A 17,949-nucleotide genomic window follows, 5' to 3' on the forward strand; every position below is an offset into this window, starting at 1 on the left:
GGGAACTTCCCTTTGGTTGCCTCTTCTTCCCTTCCTTGAGGCTTTCAGTCCATGTGGACCAAGGGTCAACCCCTTCTGCTGACACCCCCAGGACTCTCACCCAGGCCTGCCCTTCCTCACGTGGAGCCTGCAGCTCTCAAACCTTCCCTGGGACCTCCCTCCCTCCAAGCTTACCTGACCCACTGTCAGCTCTTCCTCTCAAGTACAACTCAGTGTTCAGCGGTCTAATCAATAATGTATAGATAAGACATTAAAAAGTAATGAACACTTAAAACACTGCCCCTCCCAGAAAGTATTTTTGTAGTTCGACTGGGCTTTCAAAGGCTTCACTCCTAACCCCTTAGTAAAAACTTTAATGTCTACATCAGCCTGCGGTTACTGGGCCCTGCCCTTCCTGAACTTCCACTAAATTTAGAGTATTTTAGATTTCATTGTGCTTTAATTATCTCATGTGCTAGTGTGTTCTCCCCAATGAGATTATAATTTCTCGAGGGCAAGACATTTTTTTTTAATACTTCTTGATACACTCTCCTCTGACCAGTACTGTGGAGCATAAAGTAGACTCTCAGTAAAAAATGTGCGATTCAGGGCTTCCCTGGTGGCGCAGTGGTTGAGAATCTGCCTGCCAATGCAGGGGACACAGGTTCGAGCCCTGGTTTGGGAAGATCCCACATGCCGCGGAGCAACTAGGCCCGTGAGCCACAACTACTGAGCCTGCGCGTCTGGAGCCTGTGCTCTGCAACAAGAGAGGCCACGATAGTGAGAGGCCCGCGCACTGCGATGAAGAGTGGCCCCCCACTTGCCGCAACTAGAGAGAGCCCTCACACAGAAACGAAGACCCAACACAGCCAAAAATAAATAAATAAATAAATTTTAAAAAACTGTGCAGTTGATTTATAATGGTGAGGATTTCCTCAGCCAAAAAAATGTCTTCTCATACACTGGAGTTACATTTGGAAAGCTGAATTCTCTTAAACTCCTGATTGATTCTAAAAACAACTATTTTGGGGGTTCTGTCTCTACATCCTTTTCCCTGAACAACCGCACTGGGATAATTCTATTTAAGTGAGGACATCATTTCAAGTGGAGTGGTTTTACCAGCGTTCTTTTGATGGCTTTGTACAAATTTATATCCAAAGAGGCAGTTGTGGACCTGCAAATATACTTTATTCAAACTGTCTTAATTATTTCTGATAAACTATTGGATATCTTAGTTCCGGAAGTTCAGGTTTAAAATAGGTCCTATTAAAGGAAGTGATGCACAATGGAATTGCATCTTCTTTATTGATTAGATATTTTTAAGATGTTTCTTTTGCTCAAAGCCAAAGGACAGAAATATAAGAAAAGCATATTCTAAAACAGTTAAATCAGAGAAAAATAGTGGGTAAAGGAAAAATGAATGTTAAAATTAACTACATTGTTTCAGTTTGTAAAGAAAGCTTTTTTTTCACTCTCAGCAAAAGGCAGGTGAGAGTTCCTCACACATAGGGCCCTGCCAGAAAAAGGCTGTGGGCCTTTGGCTCCCCTAGGTATAAATTAAGGAAATGTTAATAATATCACACAAGGGGACTGTCACAAGGATATATAAGGGTAGAGCTATTCTCAAAGGTAACATTCAACATACCAAATTCTTTTTTTCTGAGGGATAAATTAAAACACCCATTAAAAAGCAGTGCTCACAGGGTCAAAGTAACATCCCCTGTACAGCTAAGGAGCCTGGTTTCCTCTGAGGGCTGTTTGCATAATTAAGTTAGGCTCAGTCACACCATCCATGAAAGCCAGGTGAGGGGGACTCCAGCATTAGTTTTCCCTTCAGAAAACCACTAGAGGGAAAGTTGGGTGTCTTGGGCCATCATACAGGGACAGAGACTAGGAAGGGAAGAGACATGGCCCCTCCTTGCCATGGTCCCCATATTCAGAGGACACACACGGGTGCAGGACATGCAGTGGGTGCTGTTGTCTGTCACTCAGACCCCCAAACCCCCGTTCAAGACAGAGGCATTCTGTCCCTGGTTTCCAGGGGTGTTGGCTATTTGAAAGTTCACAACTGAGTCCTTCCCAGGCAACTGCCAACAGCTTAGGAGAACGGCCTTGCCCCAGGTCTGGTGCCTCCCTGCGGGGAGCTGCATCCTGTGCCTTGTTGATAAGACCCAGCCCCCTCCTCAGTGTGGGCCCTGAAGGTCCAGCCAGCTCTACTGTTCCCTGTGCGATGAATGCGAGGCCTGCAATGAGACCGCACTGCAGGTCAACCTCTCCGCCTCCCAACCCTCCTTCTTTCCCTCCCTCAGGAGTGTTGATCCTGAGAGCACTCCCCACAAAGTCCCTCACACGGATCTCTTTCCTGGGGCGCCAGAACTAAGATAGAACATCTTTTCAATCTTGAACTAGCATGGAGACTCTTCTACCAGGGAAGTTTACCATAAAAACTTGGGCTCTTAAAATGTGATAGGGCGACGTTAGCTAATTTTACAAGAGGAAATGAGACCCAGAGAGACAAAAGGACTGAGGTCCCACACAGACACCGCACTATGGCCAGGTCCTGACCCAGCTGCGAAGACTCCCAAACTGGGGTTCTTTTTTTTTTTTTTTGTGGTACGCGGGCCTCTCACTGTTGTGGCCTCTCCCGTTGCGGAGCACAGGCTCCGGACGCGCAGGCTCAGCGGCCATGGCTCACGGGCCCAGCCGCTCCGTGGCATGTGGGATCTTCCCAGACCGGGGCACGAACCCGTGTCCCCTGCATCGGCAGGCGGACTCCCAACCACTGCATCACCAGGGAAGCCCCCAAACTGGGGGTGCTTATCCACATCGTGTGGCCACTATGATATCTCCTCCATGCAGGTGGCAACAGACATGCTCCCTTCAGAGAAGAGAGCCACACGAGATACTGAACCACGAAGGGCCCTGCCCCACGCCCAGAAGGTGTTTATTTTTATTTATTTATTTTTTAAAAATTTATTTATTTATATATATTTTTTGGCTGCGTTGGGTCTTCGTTGATGTGTACAGGCTTCCTCTAGTTGTGGCTAGCAGGAGCTACTCTTTTTTTTTTAAATTTATTTATTTATTTTTGGTTGTGTTGGGTCTTCGTTTCTGTGCGAGGGCTTTCTCTAGTTGTGGCGAGCGGGGCCCCTCTTCATCGCAGTGCGCAGGCCTCTCACTATCGCGGCCTCTCTTGTTGCGGAGCACAAGCTCCAGATGCGCAGGCTCAGTAGTTGTGGCCCACGGGCCTAGTTGCTCCGTGGCATGTGGGATCTTCCCAGACCAGGGCTCGAACCTGTGTCCCCTGCATTGACAGGCAGATTCTCAACCACTGCACCACCAGGGAAGCCCCCGGAAGGTGTTTAGATTTGTGTTGAGAAGGGGCTAGAAGGAGGTGTATTGGTTCCATGGCTGCTGATCTTCCTCCAATTTTTTCTTTTGATGTTGAGGGGGCTATGTTACGAAGTAGGTAATAAATGTCACTGTGATGAATGAGGAGCTAAAGAACCCTCCAGGCTTCTACAGCTCAGCTGGTCCCATAATAACAATCTTGGCAAGGAGGGCTTGCTGCCAGAGTAACAGCAGTAAAATCACCCTGAGCTCAGGCAATCTGCAGAGTTAGTACGTGTACAAAGCATCCCAATGATTACACTCTTATTATTTAGTGGCTCATTCTTACAGAATGCTTTACAGGGACTGATTCATCTCCCCAGATATCACTTACCATCTTATTGCCTTCTTTTAGTGAATGAGTCTGAATCTTTCCAGTTTCAAAGGGTCTACCTGTGGTGTACGTCGTTGCTTTCCTTTCCGCCAAAATGCCCGTGCCACGCCCCCCCACACCGCTTCCTAACACCTGACTACCTCAACCCTCAACCAAAGTGGGGAGGTCCTGAACCAATCAACATATTCTCATCCCTGTTCCCATGGTGACTGGCCTAGAGATTACCTTCTTATTTCTAAACCTATGTCACTCAGCCCCTGACACACCCCTAATCTTAATGATTAGTTCCACGGGGTATGAAAACTAAGTTGGGTCAAATAGAGTGGAAGACTTTTGGTGGTTGGAGAAATAAAAGGTCCCTTTTCCTCCAAAATGGTGCCATGTGGAAACTGGAGGCCTGGGACGGATGTATCCATCGATCCATCCTATTTTAAAGGAGTCTAGCCTAAGCTGAAGCTAACACACAGAGGAGGGCAGAGCGGAGACAACTACCAAGGCTGTGCTGGAGTGATCAGTGATCTGAACGTCACTGTGTCTCTGGACTTTTCAATGGCACATGCAACTTATGTTCTCGAGTTGGGTTTTCTGCTTCTTGCAACCAAACACATGTCACTGTACATGCTTCCTGTAGAGGCTGCTTCCTCTACATTGGCCTCTCTCCTATGCAATCTTAATCTGGACCTTCCTAGGGAAGAGCAATTTCAAATAGGAAATAAAACCCTTGCAAAGACGAAGCTGAAGGACTAGCTCAAAGAGCATCCATCGATGGATTTTACCCAATAGTTTTGGCTTAACTTAACCTGGTGCTCAAGGCCTCAAGCTGTAGGTCATGTATGTTGACCTGTCCAAATATTGGCCTTTCCTAAGTAGTTTGTAGTATCTGTCAGGGCAGGGGCAATGTATTATATGACTTGAATGTAATCCTACAGTGCTGGATAAAATGTTTTGCACCATATAGGTGCTTAGGAAATGAGAGTTGAACTCAAGTAAATTCAGCTCCTGTCACTGCCATCAGCACATCTTCTAGAAGTTGGGGAGTAAGGACACTCCTCACAACACTGTCATGTTTTGGGGTATAAACTTCCTTGGCCAGACTCCTCCCTGTTAAACCAGCAGCAACTAGCACAGGGTCTGGCCCAGAGTAGGCGGTCAAATATTTGTTGAATAAATTCACTTTGATTCTGTAACCACAGAACTTACCTGGTCACTTAACAGTTTTGAATTGCTTATTTGATATACTTTGAATCAGGTCTCTTTAAAGTCTAAATTGTGCTATGTTTGTATTTGACTGACTTCACTTTCTGTCCACCAGCTGTTACTCTGTCATTTCACTCCAAAGACCAAGATGCAGTACATTGATGGAGGGGCTGATAGATAGGCATTTCTAGAATGAGGGAGGGATGTGTGTGTGTGGGGTGAAGGTGACGGTGGTAGTGGGGAGCATTGGTGGAGCTATCTACCTGCAAGCAATATTCCATGGAAATGACTGTGGATGATTGTTCTGCTGAAAGGGAAAATGTGTACAAGGGTGCCTGCTGGGCTGTAGGAGGTGATAGTTCTCTAAGCAGTTGCTAAAATAACTCAGTCATGATTAATACTGAGTTGGGTAAGCTGTTTTATTAAGTGATAATCATCTTCTCCGGTATAATCTTATCTTGGCAGAGAACTGCCATAGCTTAGCAAGAGGAAGAGTGGTCTCTCATGTTTATCAGGCCGAACAGCAGAATAACAAGGGTTCAGGGAAGGCTCCTTGTTCAATACTCTTTGCAAAAACAAGAAGAGTATTTTCTGGAGAAAAGTGAACCATGATTGGCTAGCAGGGAGTGTTCTGAGTCCGATGTTGATGTGCCCTGGCCAGCTGGTCTTCAGGAGACTTGGCATGGAGATGTCTTTGTGTGAATCTTTTCTTTTTTTAAGACTTTTTTTTTTTGATGTGGACCATTTTTGAAGTCCTTATTGAATTTGTTACAATATTGCTTCTGTGTTTTTTGTTTTTTTTTTTTGCGGTACGCGGGCCTCTCACTGTTGTGGCCTCTCCCGCCGAGGAGCACAGGCTCCGGACGCGCAGGCTCAGCAGCCATGGCTCACGGGCCCAGCAGCTCCGCGGCATGTGGGATCCTCCCGGACCGGGGCCCGAACCCGTGTCCCCTGCATCGGCAGGCAGACTCTCAACCACTGCGCCACCAGGGAAGCCCATTGCTTCTGTTTTATGTTTTGGTTTTTTTGGTCACCAGGGGTGTGGGATCCTAGCTCCCCAACCAAGGATCGGACCGATTAAGGCGAAGTCTTAACCACTGGATCGCCAGGGAAGTCGCGCGAATCTTTTCAAAACATGCATAAAGCTGTGGCTGCCCCTTGCTGTGACTACATCCCCAATGAGCTAGAGCTGCTAACCAGGTTGGTGCAGTTTGTCTAATCTGGTTAAGAGTATCTATCTGAGCTCATTAAAATGTAAACAAGATATACCTTGCTGTTTAAACAACATCAGAATTTATCTTCCATCTGACACCCAGAAAACAATCTACCCTGGATGTACCTTGCTCCCTCCTCTTAATTCTCTTAGCTCTCTTGGTTCATCTGTGCTCTTTCCACTGTTACACTCTTTATCTTGTCTGCTTAATTACAAGCTCTTGTAGGACAATTCTTGCCTGATTTACCATCGCATCCTCCATAACTTGTAGTGCAAGGGCTTTTGGATACAAAAATTAATAGTAATGCTGGCAATAATTAACATTTATCGATCCCATACACTTTGGCCATGTGCCAGTTTCTGTGATTTATCTCTATTAACTTAATTCTTCTAACAACCACTTGAGATATGTATTTACAATTAAAATTCCTGTTATCTGATGAACTGACTAAGACACAGAACTGTTCACTAACTTCCCAGTGTTCACACAGCAAGTATTTGACCAGGCCATTGACCCTAGAACCTGTGATCTTAACCTCTATACTATATAACAGGTGATGAATAAATGTATGTTGAGTGATGAAGACTATTTGACTCCAGATCACAACACACTTGGAGGATTTCTATTGGTTTTTAGCAATTGTGAGCATTATTTCATCTGGAAGATTACCAGGAGATCAAGTTAGGATGAACATTTATGCTTATTCATTCACTCACTCAAATATTAATATTCAAATATTCATTCATTTATTCAGTAGGTATTTATGGAAGACAAAATATGTGCCAGGCACTGGCTAGCTAGGTATGAGGATATGAGAGTGAACAAAAGAAATACCGTCTGGGTGCTGGTACAGCTTACCTTCAAGTGGGAGTGACGGTGACAAAACAGTTATACTAATAAACATGTGAATTACTACAAATTGAGGAGTTTCTCTGAAGGAAGAAGATACTAGTCCCAGGGAGCACATAACCAGACAGACAGACCAGGGCCAGGTGTCAGGCCAGGCTTCTAGGAAGAACGCATCTTTTACCTGTCTTCTGAAGAATGATTAGAGGGGGAGGACGGGAAGGAGGACAGGATGGGTAGGTAAAGCATTCTAGGTAGCTAGTCAGAGGAAACAGCACATGCCAAGTTCTGGGCCAAGAGAGACACTGGCACCTTAGGACCTAAACACTAACCCTGGCCACAGTGAGTGAGCTCACTCTTTAAAAAAATTAACTATAAATTTTTATATATATAAAGCTTCTCACCTTTTACTATACATATATGACAAGAGTTGAAATCATATGTAATATTGTTCTATAAAGGGTCTTTTAAATTTAAGTAGAAAGTGAACATTCTTCATGTTTATATATCTTATGATTTTTAATATGCTCCATAATTTATTTAATAAATCCTTTAGGTATATACCCAGAAGTGGAATTGCTAGATCATATGGTAGATCTATTTTTCATTTTTTGAGGAACCTCCATACTGTTTTCCACAGTGGCTGCACCAACTGATATTCCCACCAGCAGTGAACAAGGGCTCCCTTTTCCCCACACCCTCACCAACGCTTGTTATCTCCTATCTTCTTGATGATAGTCATTCGAACAGGTGAGAGGTGATCTCTCACTTAATTATTGCTACAATGGCAGTCATATTGCAATACAGAAATGGATCAAATTAACATGTTTACATTTTAAATTTATACAATGTTATATGTCAGATATACTTCAATAAGAGAAATAAATCCTTTAATGTTGCATATTTTTTCTATTTTTTCACTATTATAAAAACACTAAGTATCTTTGTATAAAACTGTTTTGGCATATTTGTGATTGCTTTCTTTATGTAAACTTTTGTGCGCTCTGGATACATATTGCCCAATCTTCCAAAAATGGTTATACCAATTTATAATTCCACAAATAGTATATGATTATCTATTTTACTCCTTCCTCACAAATCTTGGTGTTTTCTGTTTTTGATTTTAAGTCTTTACTAATACAAAATGAAAAAAATGGCATTTATTTTAATTTAAAAAATTTTTTTTGTTCTCTTGATTACAAATGAGCTTGAGTTTTTACTCCACAGAATTATCAGCCATGTGTGAATTAGCATTTGAATGTTTTGAGAATAGTCTTTCCAGACTGAAAAAGCTCAACCTCCCAGGACCTTCTGTACAGATGATGAACCAGGTTTTGGCCAATTTCTATATGATCCTGAAAAAAGATAAAATAATCAAACTTTTCTATTAAAAGAGGAATAAGGTCATATTTGGTACTGAGCTTCTGCTTGCAGCAATTTTCTCCATCATCTGCCCCCTTCCCCTGAGAGTTCAACCTTGCTAGAGGTCACTGCATCGAGTATGGTACCTCCCAAGTTGGTTTGCAGAGTAAGGCATGCCAGTCAAAGGTCCACATCCAAGCTCAGAAGACAGGAAAGGAAGGAAGTGAAGGAGGTGAGGACAGAGACTAGGAAGGACAGGGGAAGGGAGGAAGGAAAGCAGTGAGGAAAGAAAGAAACAGATTGCTGAAAATACATCCCTGTTTGCCTCCACTGTCTATTTCTCCTGCCCCTTTGATGGAAGGGCTCCCATTCTATGTAATTCCTTCCTAGACACAGTCTCATTGTCTCTTTTAGGGTTCTCCTTCTCAGCCTAGTCTCTGAAATACCTTTGTTCTCTTGTCTTAACTTTATAAAGTGTTCCCAAGACAGGGTCTATTCTCTCTTCCCATCTCCCTTTCTGAAACCTTTAGAATACTCTCTTGACTAAAGTCAGCTCTTTACTTTTCCATTTGAGAAAGCTTCTTCCCATCTATTTCTCCTGACCAGCGCTGTTCAGGAAGCTTGTGCTGGAGCATCCCTCAGTGTCGAGCAGACAAAGGGGAGCTTGTGGGGGTTGGGGGTAGTGCCAGAGAACAGAACCCTTGGTCACCGTATGCATCCTGCCCTGGGCCTGCCTGACTTGGCTTGGCTGGAACACTGCCGGTTCTTTGTAACAGCTTGTGTATCCTCTACTTCTGACAATTTTTTTCTCATGTTCAATTTCCAAATACTTGCCCAGGGAGTCCCCAGCAGTAATTTCCCTGAGTCATGCCTTTCTTTAATTTTCACATTTCTCTTTTAGTTTCCAGGATCATTCATTACTATGTGCCCCCCACGCCCCCCTCCCCCATCTCTTTCTCCCTGTCAGTCAGGGGTGCGAGCAATGGCTCACGTCCTCTCCGGTCCCTCATGCCACCCCTGGCCTCTGATGCGTCACTTGAATGACACTGCTGACACCTACACAGTTCTAAAAGTCCTCTGTTAGTCATTCATTTGGTCAGGGCTCTTAAGGTCCTTTTAAAATTCATAAATTCTCTCTGGAAGGTGGCACATCTAGCTACTTTTCAGCTATTAGTTTTTTTCATCAAGTAGGTTCAGAGAATGGGGCCATGAGGTGATTTTTAATAAAGAGGCTTGGGAGGTATGAAGCAATAGCTTGGAAGAGATGCTTCAGCGAGGCCTAAGCAGCCCTGCAGTGGTTCCAGGAGGAAGCAGGAGGTGCTGACAGAAGTGAAGAGTGACTCCAAGGCCAAATGCCAAAGAAGATGGGTGGGTGGGGACAATCATTCTGTTGCTGTCCTTCATTTCTTCACACTGATTTATTTTGGCAAGGTGGGTTCTAGGTGACCACACAACCTATTGCCCAAACTGGGACACTTTTGAGGGTGAAATGGGGGGAGGTTGCTCCTAAACATTATACAGCACAGACAGTTGTAAAGAAGATTGTCCTGGGCAAATGAGGACACACAATCCCCCTAATTACAGGAGGTACTGGAAAGGAATCTCTCTGTAAGCTCTCATGGGGAACTCTGCATTTTCCCCTAGAAGTCAAATCAACAAACAAACAAACAAACAAACAAACAACTCTGCTTCCTCCTCCCAGGTCCACACAGAGTCACAAGACAATTATTCATTTGAATTTTTAAAATGCACGGATTCGTATTTATGTATTCTTGGTTCAAAGTAAAAGGTGAGATATGAAAACAGAGGTAGATTGGGGGGTGAGCTGTGAAGGGCCTTGAGTGCCGAGCTGAGGAATGTCAACTTAATCCTGTCTGCAAAAAGAAACTGCCAGGGGAAGGGTGCAAAACCCCACCCTGGCATACAAAATGGATGGATTATAGCAAACACAGCGTTAGCGGAGATGCTTTTGATAGAAAGTGCCAAGGATGTGAGTGACAGCGGAGTGGAGGACACACAGTGAGGACGCTACATCTGAGAGACTGTGGAGCTTGAATCAATAACACTTGGTGAGTCACTGGATGTGGGGAATGAGGAAGAAGAAATCAAAGGTGACTCAGGTTTCCAGAAAGACTGACTAGATGAAGGGCAAGGCTGTATGAGCCCAGATCAGGGATGCAGGAAGAGGAACAAGATTAGGGACAAGACAGATTTCATTTTTTTAATCTAAGATTTAAAGAACGTGTGTTATGTGCCAGGGCTGTGCTGCTACTTTACATGCCACCTCACTTAACCTTCTCAACAGCCTCGGAAGGAAGTCTTGTCATTATCCCCATTTTACAAAGGAGGAAAAGGAAGTGCAGAGAGGTTGAGAGCCTCGCTGTGGGCAGCCAGCCAATGTGAGTGGAGATGGGGGCCGCCAGAGCTCTCGCCCTTTAACTGTGCCCACCTCTCTGAGATGCACTTGGAGTATGCTGAGGTGGTGGTGATCTGGGGCTGTCTAATTGTTGGTACAAATTTGGCAGATGAAAATCTATTTCCTTTTATGATTTGTTTTTCTTTTCATTCTATTTAGGTGAGTATTTATGAAGGCTCAGCTTTTCTTTCTAGATTATATCCACTATCATGTCACATCCATGGGATGACTCCAAAGCATTGATCTCAGTCCTTGACAAACAGTTGTATATCTTCAGCTGTCTGTTAAATTGAGGATCTGTAACTAACTAGCTGCATTAACCTGGAACAGTCATATATCTTTTCAGAGCTTCAGATTTTCCTTGGTTGACAAGAGGTGGTTTGAAGTTGAACATCTATAGTACCAGACTTTAAGGCCTAGGAGAAGCCTTAGTTATCTAATTATTGATAAAACCTCTTTACTCTGCCTAGGGTTCCTATAGTTATAACTTGTGCTATCTAATACAGTTAAAGTATATACAATTAAAAATTCATTTCCTTGGTCTCACTAGCCACACTTAAATGCTCAGTTGTCACATGTGACTAGTAGCTACAATAATGGACAATGCTGATACAGAACATTTTTATCATTGCAGGATGTTTTACTGGATGGTGCTATAGATTAACCAACCATCACGTCTAAAGCCCCAATTATCTTTCTCTCCATTAGCTCAAACTTCGTAGTTCCTTTGTCTCATAGTAGCACATAACACCATTGTTATGGACTGAATTGTGTCCCTGCCCCACTCCCTGCCCCAGGTTCATATGATGAAGCTCTAATTCCCCCTCCCCAATGTGACAGTATTTGAAGATAGAGCCTTTAGGGAGATAATTATGGTTAAATGAGATCATAGTGTGTGACCCTAATCCAATAGGACTGGTGTCCTTTTAAGAAGAGGAAGAAATCTCTCTCTCAGCATGTGCACAGGGGAAGGACCATGTGAGGACTCAGTGAGAAGGCAGCCACCTGTAAGCCAGGAACAAAGGTCTCACCAGAAACCATCTGTGATGGCACCTTGATCACGAATTTTTGGATTTCAGAACTGTGAGAAAATAAGTGTCTATTGTTTAAGCCGACCAGTCTGGTTCTCTGTTATGGAAGCCCAAGCAGACTAATACAACCATTCTCTAGGAAACCCGACCTCAAAATCCAGGTGTGAGGAAAAGGGATGCCTACTTCCATCCATGCCTTCATATCTTAACCTAACACCCTTTTCTTCTGTTTTGAATTGATTCTTTTCTTTTGAATATTTCTTCAATGTTCTCCTTCCTTTCAATTTCCACTAACCTAGCATCATCTCATACCTGAGGTACTGAGCTCCCAGCATCATTTTTCCTACTACCGCTCTCAATTTATAAATTAATCTCACTAAAAGATTGTTTTCATTTATGTTATCTTTTTGTCATAAATCTTCAGAGGTTCTGGATTAACTCTGGGGCAAAGCCCAAACTTCCTATGCCAAGATTCACAGTGTGGCCACTATCTACTCCTTTTTTAAAAATTTAGATATAATTGACATATAACATTATATTGGTTTCAGGTGTACAACATAACGATTCAATGTTTGTCTATATCATGAAATGATCATCACGGTAAGCTTAGTTAACATCTCTCACCATAGACGGTTACAAAAAGCACTTTTTTTACTATCCACTCTTAATGCCTCCCCCTCAAGCTGCACACACTCTGAACAAACTGACCTTGTGACTCATCCCCGCACTTTTTTTTTTTTTTTTTTTTTTCGGTTCGCGGGCCTCTCACCGTTGTGGCCTCTCCCGTTGCGGAGCACAGGCTCCGGACGCGCAGGCCCAGCGGCCATGGCTCACGGGCCCAGCCGCTCCGCGGCACGCGGGATCCTCCCAAACCGGGGCACGAACCCGCGACTCCTGCATCGGCAGGCGGACTCCCTACCGCTGCGCCACCAGGGAAGCCCCATCCCTGCACTTTTAACAATCACTGCCCCTGCGCCTTGCTCCAGTGTCTTGCCCCAGGATGTAGGTGAATCCTGCTCTACATTCTGACCCTTCCAACTACTCACTGTCCGTCATCCATCATTCCCAACACAACCCACAACTCCCTCTCTTTCTTCTAAACTTTACTCATCATCATCACAACAGCATCACAACAGACATTACAATAAGAACACTTTACTGAGTGGTTGCTATGGGCCAGCAACTGTGCTTAGGAGTTTAATTATTTCACACAATTTTCATAAAAACACTAGTAATCAATATCACCATTACCATTTATAAATGGAAAAACTGAGGATCACATTGCTCAAGTTAAGGCAAGCCTTAGCTTAACCTTCTTTGTTACACTCTCTCCTGAACACTGATTTGGGGCTTGGTGCCAGAATATTTATCTTTTCAAGCACAGGTCTTGTTTCCCCTACTAGCCTGGAAGCTTCCCAAAGGCAAGTTCTGTGTCTAACACACTTTATTCAGTCATCAAAGCAGATCTCAAGCTGTACTGGTTTTTGTTCTACTTACCTTTGTGAATCCCATCCCTTGAAGGTTGGCATTCCGCAAATATCAGCCTGAGGCCCTCTGCTCTTCTTGCTCTATACGCTTTGCATTGTAATTTCATGAGCTCTTGGCTCCATCTCCAGCTGTACACGTGGTCAGACCTGCCTGGCCGACTCCTCTGGTAGAGAATACCTGTATGGAGAGAAAGGCTGAAATCCACCAGGAACACTGGAACTCTCTTGTAACCTCTGGCAGGGCCAAGGCTGGGAGGAGGACATCCTAGGACACCCCTAGGGTGCAAAATTTAAAGAGGTGCTCACTCAGGATTGTTGACTTGCTGACACTGCACTTTCATGACCCTGAGAATGAGTCCCGGCCATGACCTCTGGGGTAGGCCTAGGGAATATACTTGGGACACCAACAGTGCCGGATAGTCCCAGAGCCCTGTAACGTTTTTTCTAAGAGAATACATTTTTCCTTAGAGTATCATTAGTGCTATGCTGGGCTTTCCCTTTATTAGATATTAAGTTTCTTGAGAACAGAAACTTATTTATCTCTCTAACCCCTCCCCACCAGTGCTTTATAACACACCAGCCACTCAAAAAACTGGTTGTGATGTTGAATTGAATTCTCACTATTTTTGGCCAGTCTCTGCTGTGGAAGCCTGTGTGAGCGCTCCCATTCCCTTTCCCCCTCTGAGTTTCATCCTGGACCAGCAGAGATAAAATCTGTAAAAGACTGAGGGGCTAAAGGGAGTCAGTGGCGGAACAGGCACAAGAGGTAGCAATTAAGGAACCAGAGCCAGGGCAGTGGTTCTCAAAGTGTGTTCCCCGGATCCACAGGCAGCCTCACCTGAGAACCTGTAAGAAATGCAAATTCCCAGGCCCCACCCCAGACCTACTGACTCAAAAACGCTGGGAGTAGGGCCCAGAAGACTATGTTTTTATCAGCCCTCGGGTGATTCTAGGCTGAAGAATGATCAGGTAGTGAATCAACCTTAGGGCAGGAAAGGATTTCTTGGAGCTAGCCAGAGGGAAGAAACTGTAACCTTAGAATATTAGTCTCGTTCAGGAGCAGAGCTGAGCAAGCCTAACTTTGGGGAATGTGGTTCTATTAAAGAAAAAATTTGAAATCTGAGATGCTTCTGACATTAAAGAGGAGGGTTTAATTTATAGAGAGTTTCAATCTGTTAAATAAAAACTCAAAGAACGAAAAGGATCCTGCAGAGACTGGAGTGTCAGGCGACACTCAAGATGAGACAAGCCTGGACTTCCCTGGTGGCGCAGTGGTTAAGAATCCACCTGTCAATACAGGGGACATGGGTTCGAGCCCTGGTCCGGGAGGATCCCACATGCCGCGGAGCAACTAAGCCCGTGCGCCACAACTACTGAGTCTGCGCTCTAGAGCCCGCAAACCACAACTACTGAGTTCCCATGTCACAACTACTGAAGCCCGCGCACCTAGAGCCTATGCTCTGCAACAAGAGAAGCCACGACAATGAGAAGCCCGTGCACCACAACGAAGAGTAGCCCCCGCTTACAGCAACTAGAGAAAGCCCGCGTGCAGCAACGAAGACCCAACACAGCCAAAAATAAATAAATAAAGTAAATTAAAAAAAAAAAAAAGATGAGACAAACCTGCTCAAAGGAGAACCAGATGTCAGAGCATCACACAAGCATGGCAGGGGACCAGAGCCTGGCACAGATGACTCTCCCCCAAAATGCAGACAGTCTTCAGTTTGGTCCCTATAAAGACACAGAAGAAATGGTGGAGTTTGAAAGACTGGGAGGAAAGGATGTGTTTAAGATGGATTTTCAGAGAGAAGAGAGGAACTTACATGGCAGGCTTCACTTAGGACCAGGAATGCAGTGAAGCCAGTACCATTCATGCCAGGCTCATCCAGGTATCCACGTGGGGGAATTGACTCTTCCCAGATATTAGGCTCTGTGTTAGTCAGACTTTTCCAGAAAACAAGACAGGGTGTGTGTGTGTGTTTGTGTGTGTGTGGGGGGGGCAGGGGGCACGCACGTACACAAGAGAGAAAGATTGATTTTAGGGAACTGGCTCACATGCCTGTAAGAGGCTCTGTGAGGCCAAAATCTGATGGAGTAGGTTGGCAGGCTGGAGACTCAGGGAAGAGATGCAGTTCAAGTCCAAAGGCACAGAATTCCTTCTTGCTGCAGGAGGGAGACATGGGGTGGTGGTGGTGGTGTCTGTCCTGGTCCTAATGAGACCTTCAACCGATTGGATGAGGCTCATCCACACTATGGGGTGAGCCTCATCAATTAAATTAATTGATCAACTAAATAGTGATCTCATTCTAAAAAACACTCTCATAGGAGCATCCATAACAATTCTGACCAAATATCTGGACACCACGGGCCAGCCAAGTTGACATATACAATTAACTACCATGGGCCTGCACCCAGGAAAGCTGCCTGCTGCCGGGCTGGTGGTAGGGGTGCCAGTGGTGTGGTATGCTGCTACTGTGTTGGACAACTCAGAGGAACAGAGATCTGACGGGGAGCTCCTCACTAAAGGATACGCTACTTTGTGTTCAGTTCATTTCTATTTATAAGCTGTGTGTGTGTAATACTCTAGTTAGAGGAAAGGAATGAATTATATAAGTTTCTACAAATAAATAATAATAATTCCTTAATTATTTGGAATTATCCGCCGTATCTAAAGTGTTAACTTTACTTCCCCCTACCATTGTCTTACTCAAGCCTGTCCCAATTTCTAGATCCTCTCCCTCAGCATAATTTGATTGCCTTTCAGGCATTTCCTGATTACTCATCTGTTTTGATTCCATTTTCCTTGCCTTATTTATCTCTTTATTGTCTATAAAAATTAACAGGCATTTGGACTCTTCTAATTTTTTTGTTATTATGAATAACATTACTATGAACATTTATTCATAAGTGTTTTGGTATATATGCCCACTCATTTCTGTTGGGGATATTCCTAAAAGTGATATACATGCACGTGCTCAATGTTATTAGACTATGTAATACCAGTTTCCTCAAGCTGTGTGTCTGAGAATTCCAGATGCTCTACATTTTCACCAACACTTGGTAGTGTGAGTCTCACCACTCCAATGAGTTTAAGATGAGTATTTTACTGTGGTATTAATTTGTATTTTCCTGAGTAATAATAAGTTTCAATTCCCTTTCATTTGTTTGCTGGCCATTTTGTCTTTTTTTGGGAGGGAGAAGTACCTATTCAAGTCTCTTGCTCTTTTTTGTATTGGGTTGTCTAACTTCTTATTGATTTTTTGGTCTTTCTTTATATATTTTGTATACAAGCCTTTGTAGCTTATAGCATTGTATAGTATTCTCCTACTCTGTGGCTTGCCTTTTTACTCTAAATGGTATCATTTGATAAACAGAAAGTCCTAATTTTAATGTGGTCCAATTTATCAGTTTTTTTCTTTATGGTTAATGCTTTTATCAGTCTTTTTCTTTATGGTTAGTCCTGTTTAAGAAATCCTTCCTTAACTCCAAAGTAGTGGAGGCTCTGTTATGTTAGAAACTCTCATAGAAATTTTAGTTTTTACCACTCACATTTAGATATACTCTCACCTGGCATTAATTGTATGTAAGGTATGTGTCAATGTTAATTTTTTCCAATGTGTTCCAGGTTGAGTTCCCTAGGAAACAGAATCTGGGCTATTGAGGTTTGTGTGCAGGAGTTTTGCTGGCATAAACCTCTCAGGTACAATCTGACAGGGAGCAGAGGAAGCAGGATTGGGTGGAGGGAGACTTAAGCTGTGGGGATACAGTTGCATTAGTGACCTAAGCTGTTCCCAAGGGGTGCTCTTGAACTAGAACGGTCCTTCAGAGACCAATCTAGGCAAGGGCCAGGACTTTGCATCCTTGCAACGACCAGTCACTGGACGTGGGGTACCCTCAGCGAGAGAGAGTAATCTTGGGTGATGCAGCTTTTTTTGGCTAAGGGAAATTCCCAGAGCGAGATGCAGCTGTGAGCAGCGAGCAGCCACCTAACTTTCCCAGCAACTGGGAGAATGTGTGCCTCTGTCCTGAAGGTGCATCTGAGTAAGCCAGTTGATTCAGACCATTTATTGAAAAGATTATCCTATTACCACTGTTCTGCAGTGCCGCCTTGTCATAGATCAAGTGAACAGATGTGTGAGTCTGATTGTGAACTCTATTCGTTCTATTGGTCTCTTTGTCAATCCTTGAGGCAATACCACAGTTGTCTCAATTACTGCAGCTTTATCTTAAGTTTTTTTTTTTTTTTTTTTTTTTGCGGTACGCGGGCCTCTCACTGTTGTGGCCTCTCCCGTGCGGAGCACAGGCTCCGGACGCACAGGCTCAGCGGCCATGGCTCACGGGCCCAGCCGCTCCGCGGTATGTGGGATCTCCCCGGACCGGGGCACGAACCCGCGTCCCCTGCATCGGCAGGCAGACTCTCAACCACTGCGCCACCGGGGAAGCCCCTATCTTAAGTTTTGATATCTGGGACATTTTGTTTTTCAAGATTTTCTTGGCTATTTTTGGCCCTTTGCATTTATATTGAAGTCCTTAAACTAGTTCATTAATTATCACACATACAAAATGTCTCCTGGGTTTTTGATTGGGTTTACACCGAATCTATAGGTTCAATTAGAGGAGAACTGACATTTTCAAAACATTGATTCTTGTAATTCACAAACTTGATCTATCTCTTCCCCTATTTTGGTCTTTA

This window comes from Pseudorca crassidens, chromosome 1 (genome assembly GCF_039906515.1).
Source record: "Pseudorca crassidens isolate mPseCra1 chromosome 1, mPseCra1.hap1, whole genome shotgun sequence".
In the NCBI taxonomy this organism is placed as follows: Eukaryota; Metazoa; Chordata; class Mammalia; order Artiodactyla; family Delphinidae; genus Pseudorca; species Pseudorca crassidens.